The sequence below is a fragment of the Passer montanus genome, unplaced genomic scaffold (genome assembly GCF_014805655.1).
Source record: "Passer montanus isolate IOZ18808 unplaced genomic scaffold, ASM1480565v1 scaffold109, whole genome shotgun sequence".
Classification (NCBI taxonomy): domain Eukaryota; kingdom Metazoa; phylum Chordata; class Aves; order Passeriformes; family Passeridae; genus Passer; species Passer montanus.
This window is the reverse complement of record NW_024357502.1, coordinates 2,842,022-2,860,440: the sequence shown is the minus strand read 5'-3', so window position 1 is coordinate 2,860,440 and position 18,419 is coordinate 2,842,022. Positions and strand designations below refer to the sequence as shown.

At 45.4% G+C, this 18,419-nt stretch overlaps 1 protein-coding gene across 1 annotated transcript in view; it reads left to right on the top strand.

Annotated features, from left to right (window-relative positions):
• Nucleotides 1-18,419, top strand: part of PTPRA (protein tyrosine phosphatase receptor type A) — a 115,285-nt gene that overhangs the window by 20,221 nt on the left and 76,645 nt on the right. The window contains exon 2 of the mRNA XM_039724432.1: nt 6,525-6,659. The gene's annotated coding sequence lies outside the window, so the exon portion shown is untranslated. The remainder of the gene's footprint in view (nt 1-6,524; nt 6,660-18,419) is intronic.

The following is an 18,419-nucleotide window of genomic DNA, read 5'->3' as shown; positions in this document are numbered from 1 at the left end:
GCTTGTGGATTCCTCAGTGAGTACCTAAAGTAAAACACACGAGAACCCTGAGAAAGAGGAGCCTGATCAGAGCTTCCCTCCTTGGTAAGTCCATAAATCAGCTCACTCTGTACTTTCTGGAGGAGTGACTCTCATTTTGGCTGCCCAGCACCACGGGAAGGACAGAATAGACTTTGGGTTGCTTTCCCTGGGATGTGGGAAGTGGATTTGTACTGCTGAGCCCACGCGGGAGCTGAAGCCAAGGCTCCATCCCGTCAGTCCTGCAGGATTTAGGGATTTTGGCAAGTTCTAGATTATTTCTATTAAGAAAAAGGCTTTTTGGATCTCTTCTGAGGGTGCCTCCCTTTGGAGGCTTTCTCAGGAGCCCATGTGCTGAGCACTTAATCTTCCACCCCACTTAAAGGAAGAGGGGCAGACACCAAACCCTGTTGGCACCTTATTTCACTTAATTCTCACATTTAATTGTTCTTCCTTCGGCTTTTACGAGAGTCTCTGCCAAAAACAAGAAGCTAAAAATTAAAGTAATTATTGTGGTGATGGAAGCAATCAAAGAGGCCACCAGGCTCCTGGTCTGTGTGCTGTGGGGGAAGGAGCAGACTGGGACTGAGCTCATCTCCTGGGACACGCTGAGCTCCAAGAGTTAATTTTGTTCCCGACTTCTCTGTCCATGAGTAATCCATTTGTGCTGGGAGGAAATGGCAAGTTCTTGCAGTGAGGACAGGCTTCACTGCTGGAGAAAATGATGCCTATTTATCATATGATGCTCTCTGTGCCTTTTTTTGTTTGTCCTTCATCTGAACTAAGCTCTTTGGTGATGAGCTTCCCTGTCTGACAGATTTTGTAGAGGCTCACAAATGTTTTTCTTTCCTGCATTTGCTGTTTGCCTGCAATTCTTCACCAGTTTGTGCTGGGCCCACCCAGCTGGGAAGGAGCTGGACAGGAAAGGACCTGGGAATCCTGCTGGACATCAAATTCACCCTGGGACAGCAAAGTGCCCAAAAAGAACAGTGGTGGCCTGGGCTGTGTGGGACAAAACTCTTCCAGCAGGTCCAGGGAGGGGATCCTGCCCCTCTGCTCAGCACTGGGGAGGCCACACCTGGAGCACTGGGTCCCAGCACAAGAGGGACATGGACAGGCTGGGGACAGCCCAGGGAGGGGGCTGCAGCAGCTCTGCCCTGAGGAAGGGCTGGGAGAGCTGGGACTGCTCAGAAGGAGAAGAGAAGGCTCCAGGGGCCTCATCCCTGTCCATCAGCACCTGCAGGGAGGGTGCAGAGAGACCAGAGGCAGGCTCTGTCAGTGGTGGCCAGGGACAGGACAAGGGGCCACGGGCACACACTGAGCACAGGAGGGTCCCTCTGAACACCAGGGAACACATTTTTGGCTGTGGGGGTCATTTTGCCAGGTGCTGACACAAATTGCTCAGGGATGTTGTGGAGTCTCCATCTTTGGGAATATTCAGCATTTGTCTGTTTTCAATCATGGGCAGGTCTGTGTGACCTGCTGAGCAGGGAGTTGGAACAGACAATCTCCAGAAGTTTCTTCTCACCTCCACCACTGATTCTGAGACACAGAGCTCAAGGTCCTCAGGAGATGCAAGGCTGGGCTGAGCCCTCTGCAAGGGTGTGACTTGTGCACAAATGCAGCTTGTGCACATTTGGCATGGAACAGCACTGTGTGATCACATCTCCTTTGCTGTAAGAATGTAAAATGGCTTAATAATTCTTCTCCTGCCGTTTTGGATTAATTTCTATCTTTATGCTATGTGTTTTCTTTGCTTGCTTCCTCCTTTCACCTTCCCAGCTGTCTCCTCAGAGCAAACTTCCGTGACTCTTATTGTTCTGCTTGTTTTCATTCTCCTTCTTGGGTAAATGTTTGGTGGGTTTTTTTAAGTGTGGTTTCCTAAAGCTCTGCAAAATGCTCTTTCCCTGCTGCATTTTAAAGTATTAGTTGCAAAAGAAAAGGCAAGGAGCTTTAATTCAGGTGCATGTCTTCCTTTATATGCTTTTCTTTTAAAAAGTGACTAAAGCCACTGATAAATAATGCTAATTTTTGCTGCCATCTGTGAATGCAGGACCAAGCTGTTTCAGAGCAGCATTTTTAGTGCTCTGTCTTTTCAGGGAGGGAAGGAAAAAGGCTCTTTGCTTTAGCAGCAATAACCTATCTCCCACAAGTTGTAGTCTGTGCTCCCATCTACCACTAAAACCCAAAGCAAACAAAGATTCGTGCAGAGACAGGAAACCTTTTGGGTGTAATTGCTGGGAGGTCTTTGCTTTCAGGATTTTTGGGTTCACCCAGAAAGGCAGCCGAGCAGGGCTGCGGTTCACTGGGGTGGATTTATGATGAGCTCTCACTGGGCTTTAATTGGACATTTTTGGCAGCTCTGGGAGTTTCAAACACCCTCTGCAAGAGTCTCCTGGCCATGCTGATGAAAATGTCCCAGAGAAAGAGGGAGGGAGGGAAGGGCTGGTGCGTGGTGGAGGCACAGCTGAGCTACGCCCTGACGACAGCCCTGCCTCCAGGCTCCTTTATTTTGGCCTCGAGCCTTAGTTTACATAATCCTGCCCTGATCCCTCATCTTCTGCATGGATCAGCCTTAGAAGACCCTCCAGTCTGACCAGATCAAACTGGGAAGCAGGTCTCTCCCATCATCTGAGCCAAGAAGTGCTGGTGTTGGTGGAATCAGGTGGCTTTGGCTGGATCAGAAGACCTCACCAGTGCCAGGACTTGATTTTGGGGCTCATTTGGAGGCTGGAAAAAAGAAGTCAAACCTTGAACATGGTCTGGAGACCTGTGGAACAGGTCCTGTGTATTGAATAGGTGCAACCCTACATGGGGGAGGTCTCACCTGCAGAGTCCAGGTGGCTTTTTCTCCTGTGTGTATCTCTGGGTTGTGTGTGTTTATCTCTGGGTTCCCAAACCAGAACAGGACTGTGATTTAGGATCAGTTTTCCAAACCAGAACAGGACTGTGATTTAGAATCAGTTTTCCAAACCACGACTGGACTGTGATTTAGAATCAGTTTTCCAAACCACGACTGGACTGTGATTTAGAATCAGTTTTCCAAACCAGGACTGGACTGTGATATAGGGCCTGTTTCCCAAACCAGAACTGGACTGTGACTTAGGATCAGTTTCCCAGACCAGAATTGGATTGTTATTTAGGACCAATTTCCCAAACCAAAATTGGACTGTGATTTAGAATCAGTTTCCCAGACCAGAACTGGACTGTGATTTAGAATCAGTTTCAATCAGTTTCCCAAACCAGAACTGGACTGTGATTTAGGATCAGTTTCCCAGACCAGAACTGGACTGTGATATAGGATCAGGTCTTTAGGGAAGCTTGTCACAATGATGTGTAATAGCATAATAAAACCCTAACTGCTTCACTTTAATGTGTCAAATGACTCATTTACAGTGTCATCTGGGAGAGATGAGGCTCTATGAGATAAGTAAGACTTGCATGGAGAGGGAATATTGAGTAATGGACCCACAGCTATAATTGGAGGGGGAATAGATCTTCCATTTCAGATCTGAGGAAGTGGTTTATCTGCCCAGTCTGTAAGTGGATGATTCTTCTCTCAACTTCCTCCACACATTCCCCACTTCCTCTGTGTAATATTCCTGTTATTTATAATTGCTGCATTGAATCCTAGAGGCAGATGCTGCCTGCATTTCTGTGTTACATAGAAGTTGAGGTCCAACAGGCAGGTGGATAATCCTGACCTTCTGAGAGCAAAGAATTTATATGGAAGCAGGGAAAGCATTTATGTCCCTATAACTAACCCCTTTTTCTCTATATTTATCATGTCTGAATATAGAGCAGCCCTGTCCATCTTTTCCCATCCCATAGGAAGCCAGGGAAGTGACAGACAGACATACAAAGGATTATTATATTTGATCAGGCTTGGAAATAGGCTGGAGATAAAGCCCTTGGTGTTTACTGGACCATTAAACATTTATTATCATCTCTCCAGCGTGCTGGTGGTGGTGCTGTAAATAACAGCTGTGACAAAAGAGTGGGGTCAGCAGTTGCCTTTTGCACCGATGTTTGTAAATGCAGAAGCAGGTCCTGGGATTTTGAAGAGCTTGGCTGGAGGGAGCATCTGCCCAGATGCCATGGAGAAAAAGGGCAGATGAGCCAGCAGGCCAGAGCTCCTCTTTATCACAAGGAAATGCTGAAATCGTAGGAAGTGGGAGAATTCAAACAACAATGAAAAAAAGATTAGGGCCAGAGTTAGGAGTTAATTTATCCCTGCCCTTCCTAACAAAAATACTTAATGCACTCGGGTCAGAACAGCTTTTGGATCTGGATTTAATTAGATGGAAGGAAGGTTCAGGCCTCTCTCTCTCTCCCCAGCTCAGCCATGCTCCATGAGGCATTTCCATCATCAGACTTTTATTTCCCTTTCCCCCTTCCCAGGATTTTGCAGGGAGAGGGGAAGCGTCGCCGCAGGGCTGGAACTGGGCTCACGGGGCCTGAGCTGCAGCACCTGGTTGGATGATGGGGCTTTTGAAAGGGGGAATATGAAGGGATTACTCTATTGCTGGGAGGCCACAGCCTGGTGATTCCTACCACAGGCAATCCCTCTGAAGTCAATGAGATTGGAAGGCGTGTAAATCAGTATGGAATTCAGCGTTTTCCTGGAAAAGGTGGGGGGGGGGATATTTGTTTTACTTGCATATAAATTACTTCTAATAAGGCTCCACAGACACAACTGATCCTTCTCATCACTCTGTTGCTCCTTCCAGTACCAGAGTCACTCTTGCTGTCCTCTCATTTTGAAATAATTTTGCCAAAAAAGCCTCCTGCGTGGGAATTCTGTGTGGTTGGGAAGCGTTGCTGGGAATGACTCAGGCGGGAGCGAGTCCTCGTGCGCTTGGGACCTGCGGTGTGAGCAGAGAAAGGAGACAGGCTTGTTTTCACACTCTCTCATTTTGCCTCTCTGACATGCTCCTGTTCCACCATTCAGATGTCATCAGGCTGAGGGATAATTAGAAGGAGCCTGTTTTGCTGCAGAGCCGGATTGGGAATCCACATGGCCGTGAGCAGGCTGGGTTATTTCTTGGGGAATGCAGAGAGGTGGAGTGGGTGTCCAGGGAGCACTGCTGCACCACCAGGGAGAAGATGCTCTGCTGCTCCTTCCCTGTGCCTGCAGAAAGTATCTCCTTTCTCCAGCTTAAAATAAATCCATAGGCACAGAATGGTTTGGGTTGGAAGGGATCTTCAGGATGGTTTAGTTCCAAGATGAGTTGCAGGGACACCTTCAATTAAACCAGGTTGCTCCAATCCCCACCCAGCCTGGCCTTGGACACTTCCAGGGATGTTGGATGTGAGGATATTGGTTTTTTCAGCGGTGCTCTCTAGCCTGGCAGTCTCCATCAGCTTCGCCAAAATGTTTAAGGGATACCTGGAAGCTGCTGTTGGAGCTCTCAGGCGTCGGTTCTGCTGCTGCCTTTGCTGTGGCTGGGTGGTTTGGGTGCTCATTCTGTGTGAGGCTTTAATGCCCTAATAAAACATTAGAACAAAGAGCACCAGCTTTTCTCTTGCTCCGTTGAGGAGGGCACTGAATTTTGCCAGATGTTCCCACAGTACAGGTGGTTTCAGCTGTTTTAGACTCACCTTAAAAAATGCACCTTGCCTCTTTGTGCTTTGCACAGCACGTGGAAGATGTAACCAACTTGAAAACGAGATCTAAAACTGGAGGAGTCCTACAGAAAGTAACTGAGGAGCCAAATATGAATAACTGAGGAGAGAACCAAGTCCCATGAAGCTGGTTGCCAAGGGAATAATTCACTTGTCTCTCCCCCAGCCTGGTGAAATACTGTTTTCCTGTCTTGCCAACATGCCCACAGCTCCAGAGGATCCACTCTCACTCCTGTAGATGCTTTAACTGATACATTCCTTATTCCACCTTGGGGCTGTTTTCATGAGCAGAGGAGCCTTTGAAGGCACCTTTCCCTGTTCCAGGCCTCCAGAAGGGTTTGTGCTGTCCAGAGGTTTGTCCTCTCTTCCCACTGGGTGCTGTCTGGCCTGGTGAGTACCTGGCTCCTGCCCACAAACTTTCACTTTCCTCTCCAAAAATAAGGGCATTTTTAAGTCCTGCAGTCTAGATTTGGATGTAAAATCTTGCAGAAAATGAGATCATTCCAGCTTCAGGCCAAGTGGTGTGTGTTCTTTGGTGTCCTCTTTGCAAAACAGAACAATTTAAGACTCTTTTTTTTTGTTGTTAATTAACTGCTGCTGTTTTAACAGGCTGTGTAAACTTGGGTTATTCCCTGCAATACCAGCTGTGGTCTTCAGTCTTCTCCTTGACCATCTCCCTATCTTCTGCAATCTGGTCTTCCTCCATCTGAGCTTGGAATACTTGGATGAACTTATTTTATATGGGGACTACAATCATTGCTGGGACAATCTCAGTTTAATGGGACAATCCCAATCATAAACAACAGAACCCAAGCATTTGGGGCAGAAAAAGGCTGTTTGACCTTGGCACAAGGCACTCACTGGGTGTTCCTCTCTTCCAGGGCGCTTTGAGAATAATCATCAGCGTTAACAAGGATTGATTGTGTGCTCCTCATCCTCCTGGTTTGGTTTTATTTGGAAAAAGCTTTGGCTGTCGTGTCGGAGAGGCAAAGAGGTGAATGAACGTCCCTTTCAAGGTACAGTAGAGGCATGGATGAGATGTTTGGGGCTTGGAGCTGGTGCTGGTGTAGCCTTTGGAGGTTCCAGGGGGTACAGGTTCCTCATGGATTCACATCCCTCAATCCTACCTGGAGAAATCTACACTCCATCATTCCCTTGTTCAATCCCAATGAGCGCAGTCTTCTTAGTGTGGGCTTTGTTTTGGTGCAAACTTGGATAAATCCAGTGTTTTGTCTTCATTTACCTTTAAGAATCTTTCAATTTTTGAAACTTCTGGGCTGTGTCATGAGTAGAGTTTGGGCATGAATATTTGCACTATTTTGAAGAGAATTTTAATACATTTCTTTTTGTTGTCTATACAAATCAGTATTAGACTGAAATATATTCTTACTTTGGTACAGATGGGCATGAATTCTTGCATGAACGATTTATAAAGGAGGGGGAAAGAAAAAGCCCAGAGTCTTTTTGAGGGAAGGAAAGCCATGGAGTAAGAAGGAAGGTTCCAGAGTATGAAACGATACTCAGGACATTGGTGAATCAAAACCCAACATCCATCAGGGAGTTTGTGGGAAGTTTTTCTGGTCAAAGTCCTTCCCGTGGTCTGACCCGTGGAAAAGATTGAAGAATGCTTTTAAAAATTAAAAATAAAAACCCTACTGTAAGATTTCTCGTTGGGCGTTTCGAAGGACTCGTTCCAACCCAAGTGGATTCAGTGCTGGGATGGTGCTGCTGGAGTAGCAAAGGGAGGTGTGCCAGTGAAACCTGGGGATTTGTATCAACAAGATCTTTTCCTAAAGCATCTCTTGTTGCTGTGGCTTTCACAGGTTCACCCTGTCTGGAGAAGTAGTTTGTATTTGTGGTTTGATATTTCCTTAAAGCCTGACACTGCCTGCTTCACAAACATAACCAATTTATGGTTTCCTATAAAAATTCTTTGAACTCACTGGAAATCTTACTTGATACCTCAGTGCCAAACTGAAGCCAATCCTAACTTTAAGGGTTGGCTAAATCCTTCCCTTGGAATCTGTGTGATATTTAGCAGTGTGTTTCAGATCTGTTTGTGTGTGTTCCTCTCTGTACTTCACTGAATTTCATGTTGTGTTTTGCTACCTGTATTTTTAAGGGGTTTTTTTTAATTATTATTTTTTCTTGCTCACTTTTTGATTTGGGGAAAATTCCTCTTGTGGTCAACAGCTGCATGAATCCCAGTAATTAGGGTTGTCCTGTGCAGGGCCAGGAGTTGGACTTGGATGATCCTTGTGGGTCCCTTCCAGCTCAGGGTATTCTGTGATTATAATTTACTGAGAAGTGGCCATCTGTCCTAGGAGAAAGACTTTGTCTTTGGTGCCTGCTTTCTCCATAGCTGATCCCAGAAAAGGATTAAATTCAATGAGACTGAAGTCTCAGAAGTAATTCATTTATGATGCTCAGCATGAACATTAACAGACTAAACTCCATTTATTTTTAATTTTTTGCTAGTGTAAGAAAAGGATTTTGTAGAGAAGCAAGAGCTTGGATGTGCCTGTCAGGTGTTTGGGGTTGGAATTCAGTGGCCAGCTGGAATCCTGAAGCTGCTGGGATTGGCAGGATGTGCCTGGAGCCTGATCCTTGTGGCCACTGCTGTGAGTGGCCAGGTGAAATGGTCCCAAAAAAATTGTGTGTGTGAGTGCTTTGTCTTGCATGATGAAGCCCCATGTGGATGTGACTCTGTTGGCTGAAATGAAATAGTCCTCAGCACCTTCCTTTTAAAATTTGGATTAAAACAGCAGCTTCTTCAACAGAGTCCTTTTGGAATAAGACAGCAAAGTCCACCCTGAGGTCCTGGGACTTGTTCAGCTGCCTCAGGTAGTGTGGGATTCTAGGTGGGATTCAGAGATGGAATCCATCATACCCAGAGCCTCTTGACTCCTGTGGGCTACTGGAAAGACATTTTGGGCTGAGTGTTTTTTCTCTCTCTAAAATGAGGATTATAAAGCAGCTGATGGGAGCTGGAAGGGCTTGTGCACCCATTTCTGCTTGTGTTTCATTATCCATCACTTCCTGATTGGTGTCACAGGGCCAGAGCATTCAGATTTGGATGATGTGGGGGAAAAGTGATGCATGAAGCCTATACAAAGCTGCCCACTCAGATTTCTGGGCTTTGTTTGCACGGGTCACATTCACTTGTCACAAGTTACTGTCTTCTTTTTGTCAGCTCTTTCAGCAATGTCACACATTTATTCCAGCTCAGGCAGAGTAGCAGTAGTGCTGGCAGAGTCAGGGAGCCTGTGTTTGCAGAGCACAGGTGAGAAGACTTCTGAAATTTAAATCTGAAATGTTGATTATATCCTAAAATGTTCTTCTTGTATGATTGGAAACCTTGGGTTCCTGGACATCATTGTGGTGGCACCTCTGAGTAGAGAGCATTTGTTCTCAAATCAAAATTGGCTTAAAATGCATCACTGGAGGAGGGGAAGGAGGGTCAGAGGTAGGGACAGACCCACTACCAGACAGGTGCTGTCTGTCCCAGAGGGTGTGAGTGGGAGCTGTAAAATATTTTGTTAGAAAGGTTCTTTAAAGGTCATTTCATTCCACACCCTGCCATGGGCAAGGACACCTTCTACCATCCCAGGTGGCTCCAAGCCCTGTCCAGCCTGGCCTTGGACACCTCCAGGGATCCAGGTTGAGCCACAGCTTCTCTGGGCACCCTGTGCCAGGGCCTCACTGCTCTCATAGTCAAGAAATTCCTTCTAAAATCTGTGTTCACCCATTTTTTTTCCATCATAATTATTTTCATGATCCCAGCAGGTTTACAGGAAGGGTAGGTGGGAAGCATTCCTGATGCCGTGCAAAACCTGGAATGGGAATGTGGGGGGGACCATCTTCTCCAGGTCCTTAGACCACCAGCCCTGAATTAGGCTCACAGAAATAGTTTTGTTTGGGAAAATCAAGGGCTTTGTTCAGAAATGCTGGAATTTCTTTGGTAATTCAGCTTTCAAAACGAGCAGAGAAGCCACCTCTGCTCCCGGCAGCGGGTCGGAAGCTGGGTTTTTTGGGATTGCTGCCAAGAAACATTTCTTGGAAACCCTTCTGTGTGCAGTGCGAACAGCAGGACAGGAGGTCTGGGTTTGAACTCAGGATGATAAAACCAGGGAGGTTTTGGCAGGGCTGTGTTCAGATGCCTCATTCTTGGCCTTTCTCCTTGGGGTGTACGGGCAAACTCCTGCCCGGGCTGGCTCAGAAACTTCCATCTGACTTTGTAGCAAAGCTGAATTTTCCACTGACTAGGAAAGTTTTTCAGATTGAAACAGCTCTCTAATTTTTTGGATGCATTTCTCCAACTCATTGACTACACCCAATCTGTATTTTTGAATGAAACTTGTGCTGAACCTTCCTTGCAGGGGCAAGAATTTTCATAAAATCATAAAATGCTTTATATTGGAAGGGATCTTAGAAACCATCTGCTTCCAACACAGGGACATCCTCCACTAGACCAGGTTGCTCCAAACCCCATCCAGCCTGATGGGGTTTGAAATCATCCCCTGATTTTGTGATTCTTTGAAAATGGATGAAGCTGTAGCCTGGAGTATCAATTACTCCTTGACCCAGGTCAAACTTCCCCCCCCCTTTTTTTTTTCTGTATGCGTTCCCCATTGCTCTCTCTGGATCCCTTCTTTCTGTTTTTTTAGGAAACTATAAAATTTCTGTGGAGAAGGAAGGAAAATCTCTTCCTTACTGTAAGGGCTAGGTCAGCATCTGTTTTTTTTAAATCCCTGTGAGAGCAATTTGTCAGAAAACCTTGTGGGAAGCACAGAGCTTGAGCCTAGTGGAGGCAAGCTGAGCTTGAACACTCCCTTGATTGGATCTGGTATCACCAGCAGGAACAGAAATCTTTTTATCAGTGACTTTACAGGATTAGAAGGAGAATTTCCCAAAGGATGGGCTTCTTCCCTAAGTTTCATTCTCCAAGGAGGCCCTGAGAAAAGCAGATCCACTGGGAAGTTGGTAGCTGCAGACAAGTAGGTGCATGCACTGGTGTGCATTCTCACCTGTAGGTACACAGAGAGCTTTCCCAAATTGCCCAGAACCTGAGAAAATGGAGATAAAATCAAAAAGGCAATTGCAGTTAATTACACTTCCAAGGCAACTGGAGATTTGTTGGAATCCTGTGGGATTTCTGAGGCCTCCCAGTGCAATTTCAGGTGCAGTGTGGGCAGGAAGGTTTGGTGTCTGTGGTTGGAGATGTCTGGGTTGTGATTGTCACCTCTGGCTGTTGGGCTCTGCATGGCACAGATATCACCACCAACACACAGCTATTGTCTCATGGCAAATTCTTCACAGAAATTTTGAGTTTCAATTAAAAAAAAATCTAAAAAGCATTTTGTGCATGACTGAACTTTGTTGTTCTTTTTCAAGCTACATACTTTCCCATTTCTTCCCATCCTCACCAAAACCTGGCCTGAATTTTGTGTTTTGGGCAATCGGAAAAAGACACAAAATAAGACAGTTAATGTCTTATTTTCTGTGATGTGAGCTTGGAAAATTAAAGGAAGAGCCTAACTTTTAACTCCAGAGGAACCAAAGTCTTGAGGGATTCAGCAGTTGGAGCCACAGAATACATAAAACTGTATGGGACAGTGTTTCCTGCTGTGCCCTTCTGTTCCTGAGGGAATTTGGGTCAGAAAATGCTCTGCTAACTTCAGAATTTTGCTTGACCCAACCTTTGAGTCTCCAAACAGATTGTAACCATGTCCTGTCCAACTCATTATTACCTGAATTTGCAGTTTTTGGGAGATCCATGTGAGTATTTATTCAGGCCCAGACTTCACCAGTAGCAGAAACACATGATATTTTTAAAAAGATAACACAGACTTGTTTTTATTCCCTTAAGATGGCAAATCTTTCTTCAAAGAATCATGAATTACACAAGACAGTGCCTCACAGCGGGTATTAAGGAAAAAAAATAATAATTTTTAAGAAGCCTTTGGAATGGTCTTTCCCTCTGGCATCTTCACTCAGGTTCTGCAATCAGTAATTCAAAGGAGGTTTTGTGGGGAGGCGAGATGCAGGAGTTGATATGACTTCCCCAAGGGTGAGAACTTTGAGAGCAGGGACCTGAGCATTAATCTCTCTAATTCCAGCTCAGCACTTCACTGTGAGATCATTACTTTGTGTGATTAATCTGTGCAATGCCTCCAAAGCCTCTAAAACCATAATGCTGCACATGTATTGAGGAATGTTGCTGACATTTGGAGTATTTGGGAGTCTCTTGCCATCCCTGGCACCTTTTTGCTTCAACTTTGAATGCAGGGAAGCATTCCCTGGCCTTGGTTGGTCTTTCTCTGTTCTCATAATCTGGGCTGATGCAGTCTTCTTGGAGGAATTCTGTTTTCAATATGGACAAAGAGTTCTCAGTGCAAATGCTGAAATGCATTTGATAAGTACAAATTCAACAGGAGCAATGACAGCATCATTCAGAGTTTTCTTGCAGTGATGAGAAACGTGTTGTGTTCTTAAAACTCATTTCCTAAAGACAGGAGAGCAGTGACAGGACACAGTCTGTGTTCACAGGCTCCTCCATCCCATATAACCTTCAGAACCTCCGAGCATTTCCAGCAGCATTTGAGAAACTTCAAAATCCTCAAATCTTGCAAATTCTGTGAGAAAACTGAGTAGCAGTGGGGGTGCTGAGTGGAGAGACCTTGAGACTTCCAAGACTTGATGCAAATTCTGCAGTCTAAATTTACCTCTTAGGTAATCCATGTCTGATTTTTAGGATGTTGCCAACTGAGCTCATGGCATTACCAAAGCCTGGAGTGTGATGCTGGGCAGTCACTTCGCCCTTCCGCTGCCTTAACCCCAATTTTATGTAGGATGACTTCATCCCCCTTCTCTCAGAGGCACGTGCTGCCTCTTTCACATTGGCAGCTTTACCAGCAGCACCTCACACATCTCAAACTCTTTGTGATTCCCCTCGGCGCCCAGAGCCCTGGGAGTATCTGATGCATCACGTTGCAAAGTGTGAAATTGAAAATTCAGCCCCACTTTGATGCTTTGGCTCTGTGAGCAGCAGAACTAATGTGGCTCAGCATACTAATGAGGGAGGTATTTGTTGTTCAGGGCTTGGCTGGTGCTGAGCTTCACCCTTGAAAAATTCCTGGGAGGATGGTCTCACTCTCGGGATGGGCCTCGTGGAGTCCTTGGCAAACAACTGGCATGGCAGTGGCAGGGGAAAAAGCCCAACTTTCAAGGAAATAGCTCCAAAATTATTACAGTTTATAAAATTATTTAAATTCTTTTTAATTTAAAATTCTTATAGATTCTTATTAAAATATTTTATTAAAATATTGTTATTATAAATTATATTATTAAAATTATTTAAAATTATTCCTTTACAAAAGACCTTAAGGAAGGTAGGAGGAGGGGTGAAGTGGAAATTGTTGCTTTTCATGGAGAGAAAGTGAGGGTGAAACTAAGGAGAGGCCTAAGCCCACAGGTCACCACAAGGATAAAATTAAGATGCCAACAGCTTTCAGCATTGCTGGGGACATGAAAAATGCTGTTTTCATTTTGGAGAAGCCCTTCTCCAGCACTGTCTTATTTGGGTCACTGACATCTGTTCATATTAATTGGAAAGGAACCAAAATGAGTGAAAGTGTCGCTTTTAACCTTGTCTGGGCTTGGTGGAAAAGCCCTTGGAATTAAAAGTTGATGATAGTGGTACCTGGAAATACTGACTGGAGAAGGCTTCCTTGAGATAAAACCTCTTTATGAAGACAGGACATCCAAATTCCGTGTATTTTTCAGGTGCCACATCCTTTGGGCTTTGCTGGGAAAGGGGAATCCTTTACACTCCTCACATTTGTCATCTGGGCAGTTCAAATTCTCTAGAAAGGGGTGGGGATTATTTGGGAGAATTTTGCTTGCAAGGATGGCTTCCACCAGGAGGGGAGAATGGCGTGGACTGAGGGCTTGTGCAGAAGGGTGTGGTGGTTTCTGGGAATTTTTGAGATTTCCTTGGAGGTTGGAAATTTCCCAGGTTGGAGACCCAAACCTCTGAATTATCTGTAATGTAATAGCTGAGTTAATTAAAAAATCACAGAATTATTTGGGTTGGAAAAGATCTCCAAGATTATTGAGTCCAACCCATTCCCACCTTGTTACCCAGACCTGAGCACCAAGTGCCATGTCCAGTCATTCCTTGAACTCCTCCAGGGATGGATCTCCACCACCTCCCTGGACAGCCACCTACAATGCTTAACAACCATTTCCATGAAGAAATTCCTTAAAATGAGATGGTCTCCTGAAAATCTGTCCTCTTGGCTCAGCTGGAGAGCCTCCAAAAGCCAAGATGGTTTTGGTTTAGGCTCCCTTAGCAATGAAATGTGCATCCAAAATCACAAACACACAAATCCTGCTTGGTTTGCTTGTCCTCTCCACATCCAGCTTTTATATCCCTGGGATGAAAAGAAAAGAAAAATTCCACCAAGAAAAATGAACCACACAATCCAGAACTCAGAGCAGCACCTTGACACGGCGTTGCTGCAGGAACCCAAAGAATTTTAGGAGCCTGATTGGAAATTCCAGCAGCAAACCAGGACTGTTGGCAACCAATTTCCAGCTCTAAATCCTCCAGGAGCACAATGCACTACAATTATAGCAGCTTTCCCAGGTCAGGAAACAAGCCCAGCCACTGCTGTATTCCTGTGTGTGATATTTCTGACACACAATGTTATCTTGGGGATTGTTACGTCGGCTTTTATGTGGCGTAGAGAGGGTGGGGCAGAGGTTAATTGGTCATGTTAATGGTTTTCATGTTCCTAATTTAGGCTCTCAGTGCTGTCCTTGGGTTTGGAGGGACTTACAGGAATTATTCATTCTATTGTGGTGCTGTCACATCTGTGGTGTGGGGAGATGGCTCCAGTTACAGCCCAGATGACTGAAAAATCACATTCAGCCAAGTTTTGGGGTTTTCTCCTGTTTATACCGTGTTGGAAAGTCCTGAGAATCCTAATGGATGGACTTGATCTGAAAGCAGACCTGTCTGGACAGACCTACACCAGCTGGGCTTCAGCTGAAGTAGCTTCAGCTACTCACTCTTTGTTCAAACCCATCTCTTGTAAAATGCCTTTAATTCTCCCAAAATGCGTCTCTTTGGACACATGTTCTGGAAATGCAGTGGAATCTAGTGCAGAGTTCATGGCTTTGTGGTTACAGGGCTTTTTCCTTCATAGAATTACAGAATTATATAATTGTTTGGGTTGGAAAATGCCTCTAGGATCATTGAAGCCCTTAACCCAGCACTGCCAAGGCCACCACTGACCATGTCCCCAAGTGCCACATCCACTTGGCTTTTAAATCCCTCCAAGAGTGGTGAATCCATCACTGCCCTGGGCAGCTGTGCCAGGGCTGGACAACCCTTTCCATGGAGAAGTTTTCCCTCATATCCAATTTAAACCTCCCCTGGTGCAACTTGAGGTCATTTCCTCTTGTCCTCAAAATATAAAAAAGCCCCAGAAATTAAAACCTCAAACCACTGCAACACCCAAACCCTCAACTTGTTTTGTTTAGTGGCCATTCCTAAAATAGTTCTGTTCACCAGAGCTATGGAAATAGGCACCTAATGCATTGGTTGAGGGGTACAGCTCAATGAAAAATTTAAAAATATTGGCTTTTTTTTTTTTTTATTATTGTTCAGTGTCTGGAGAGCAGAAGAATCAGTGAGGAATTTAAAATTTTGGAGTCTTCAGCTTCCTAATGGCTCAAAATGCACATCTTTTTGCATGAATTTAAAGTTAACAAGTGTTCCAGGCCAGGTTGGACAGGGCTTGGAGCACCCTGAGGTAGTGGAAGTGTCCCTGCCTGTGGCAGGGGGTGGCACCAGATGATCTTTAAGGTCCAGTCCAACCCAAACCACTCTGTGATTCACAAAAGATATTAAATACCTGTCTCTTTTTCTAGAAGCTGAAATCTCACAGCCATCATGGGGTGCTTGCAGAAGAAACACGCACAACCATTCTGCCAGGAGATCAAACTTCCTTTTTATTTATGATGTGCTCCTCTCACACATAAAAACTTATTTGCTAAAGACCATTTGCTTTTCTCCAGCCAGACCGACAAGGCTGCACTCAGGAAGCACCAGAGGGATGGCTTCATTTTATAAAAATAATTTAAAAAAACACTTCAGAGGGAGTTCTTCGTGTTGCACTTCCTCTATTCAGGACTCCAAGTCTTTCACAAAACTGAGCAGAATCCCACGGGGCCACAGCCATCCCAGGGTGGTGGATTGAATGACTTAAGTATCTTTTTCTGGTCTGATTTGTGACTGTAGCTTTAATTTATTGCCTCCTCTGTGAACCACAGATATGTTTGTTATTTGCAATTACATGGTAGAAAAAAGAAAAAGGAAAAAAAAATAATAAAAAAAGAGCTTTATTTGGATTTTTAAGTCGTTCTTTGCAGTGGCATTTGTTGCAGTGAAATCCTTTTATGAGGCTTGTGGGGAGAGCTGGGTTGAAATAGTTTCTCAAAGGCAGAATGTGACAGGCTCAAGGATGGGACAGGTTGGATATTAGGAAAATTCCTTCATGGAGAAAGTGGTCCAGCCCTGGGGATCTAAAAGCTCTGTGGATGTGGCACTGCTGGGGGAGCAGTGCACTCAGTGACCTCAGAGGGCTTTTCCAGCCTTAATGGTCCTCTGGTTCTAACCATAAAAATAAAGTTTTTATCCCTTTGTGGGGCCAGGGTAGTGTAGCATTCACCCAAGTCAATTTTACACGTGGAATATTTGGAATATTCTTTTTTTTTACTGTAGAAACCCACCTACCTGAAATTTAAACACCCACACAAGATGAATTTCAGCTTCTCTTTCAAAAAATTGTCCCCATGCCAGGCACCTGATGGTCTGATGTTTATGGTCACCATATTCACACACCTTGAGTCAGCAACCTCCTCCTTGTCACCTAACACAGCTTTAAAGTGTTCATGCTGAAATTTCTCATGTGTGTAGTAGTTCTGCTCTTTTGCTTGAATGAATCTGAAAATGTTGCATTTTTAGAGCAGGGAGAAACTTGTGGTCCAGATCCAGGGATTAGTGATAAAATATTTTGGAAAAAAAATAACTTAAAAAGAAAGCTTTTATATTGGTTTCAAATCCATCAATCCCTTAAAAAAGCAGAAAGAGAAGATGCCCAGAGAAGCTGTGGCTGCCCCTGGATCCCTGGAAGTGCCCAATGCCAGGTTGGACAGGGCTTGGAACAACCTGGGATGGTGGAAGTCCCAGCCCATTGCAGGGGTTGGAACAAGACAAACTTTAAGGTCCTTCCCACCCAAAAAATTCTGGGATTTTTGTAGGATTCTGTTCCAAATGCCAGTTACCAACCATGCTGTTCAGCTGTGCTGGTTTTGGGAGGCTCTGCTGTCTGGATTCCAGTCTGTTGTGAAAAGCCATCTCATCCACAATGTGGTGGAGTTGTAGACCCAGAGCATGGAGCAACCAGGCGTGAAAAAAATTAGATTGCTCATAAATATTTTACTATATTTTTAAAAATGTTGCCCAGTAATTGCTTTCCTATCATTATTTTCTGCCTGAATGAAAATAACATATGTCAGCATGAACCCCAGTGGCAATGGGGAAGGATTGAGTGGGAGAAAATGAGATTATCTCTTGATCAGTATTTTATCAGCTCAATAATAATATTTTGATTAGGAGAAGTAGTGCACTGTCCCTCAAAGAGGCACAGGCTTCTTGTGATTTCTGTGTCACCAGAGTTGTTTGAGGAGGGTTGAATCCCACACGGCTTAAAAACACCAAACCACTAAGACCAAAGGATCATCTTTTAACAACTCTGTCATGCTTTGAATCCTTTCACTCCAGCCTGAGTGCCTGGAAGGAAACTGGAGCTCTGGAGCTCAGTGGTGTTGCTGCCTGCTCTGGACACCTTCCATGTAGGAGAGGAGAATTTGTGAGCAGGGGCACCTCAAAGGGCCTTGAGTTAAGGGATTATTGAGGTCAGGGGCGTCTCAGGGCTGCTCCTTCCATTTGTCCTGGCCATGGGCAGGAGGTGGCTCCAGTTACAGAACCACAGAGTGCCTTGGATGGGAAAGAACCTTCAAAACCATCCAGTTGCAGCCCCCTGTCAAGGTCAGGAGCACCTTCCACTGTCCCAGGTTGCTCCAACCCCATCCAGCCTGGCCTTGGGCATTCCAGGGATCCAGGGGCAGCCACAGCTGTGCCAGGGCTCACCACCCTCCCAGGGAGGAATTCCTTCCCAATATCCCATCCATCCCTGCCCTCTGGCAGTGGGAGCCATTCCCTGTGTCCTGTCCCTCCATCCCTTGTCCCCAGTCCCTTTCCATCTCTCCTGGAGCCCCTTCAGGCCCTGGAAGGGGCTCTGAGCTCTCCCTGGAGCCTTTTCCAGGTGGGCACCTCCAGTTCTCCCAGCCTGGCTCCAGAGCAGAGGAGCTCCAGCCCTTGGAGCACCTCCATGGCCTTCTCTGCTTTAACAGATCTATGTCTTTCTTCAGCTGGAGAGCCCAGAAAATGCCATTGATCATTGATTGCACAACCCTGCAATTCTTGGCTTTGGGATCTGTCTGGAATTACTGAGCTCAGCCCAGGCTCCTGGGAAATGAGGAAGAACCCAACTGCATCCCAGGAATTCTGCAGGTGCAGAAGGTGCTCAGTGAGAGCTGCAGGGTGCAGGTCCTTTGTACATCCCTGTTCTTCCCTGAGCACACTCCCCACACTCCCTGCCTGCTGTAAATCACTCCCTTCTGGTGTTGAGAGCTTCTCTCCA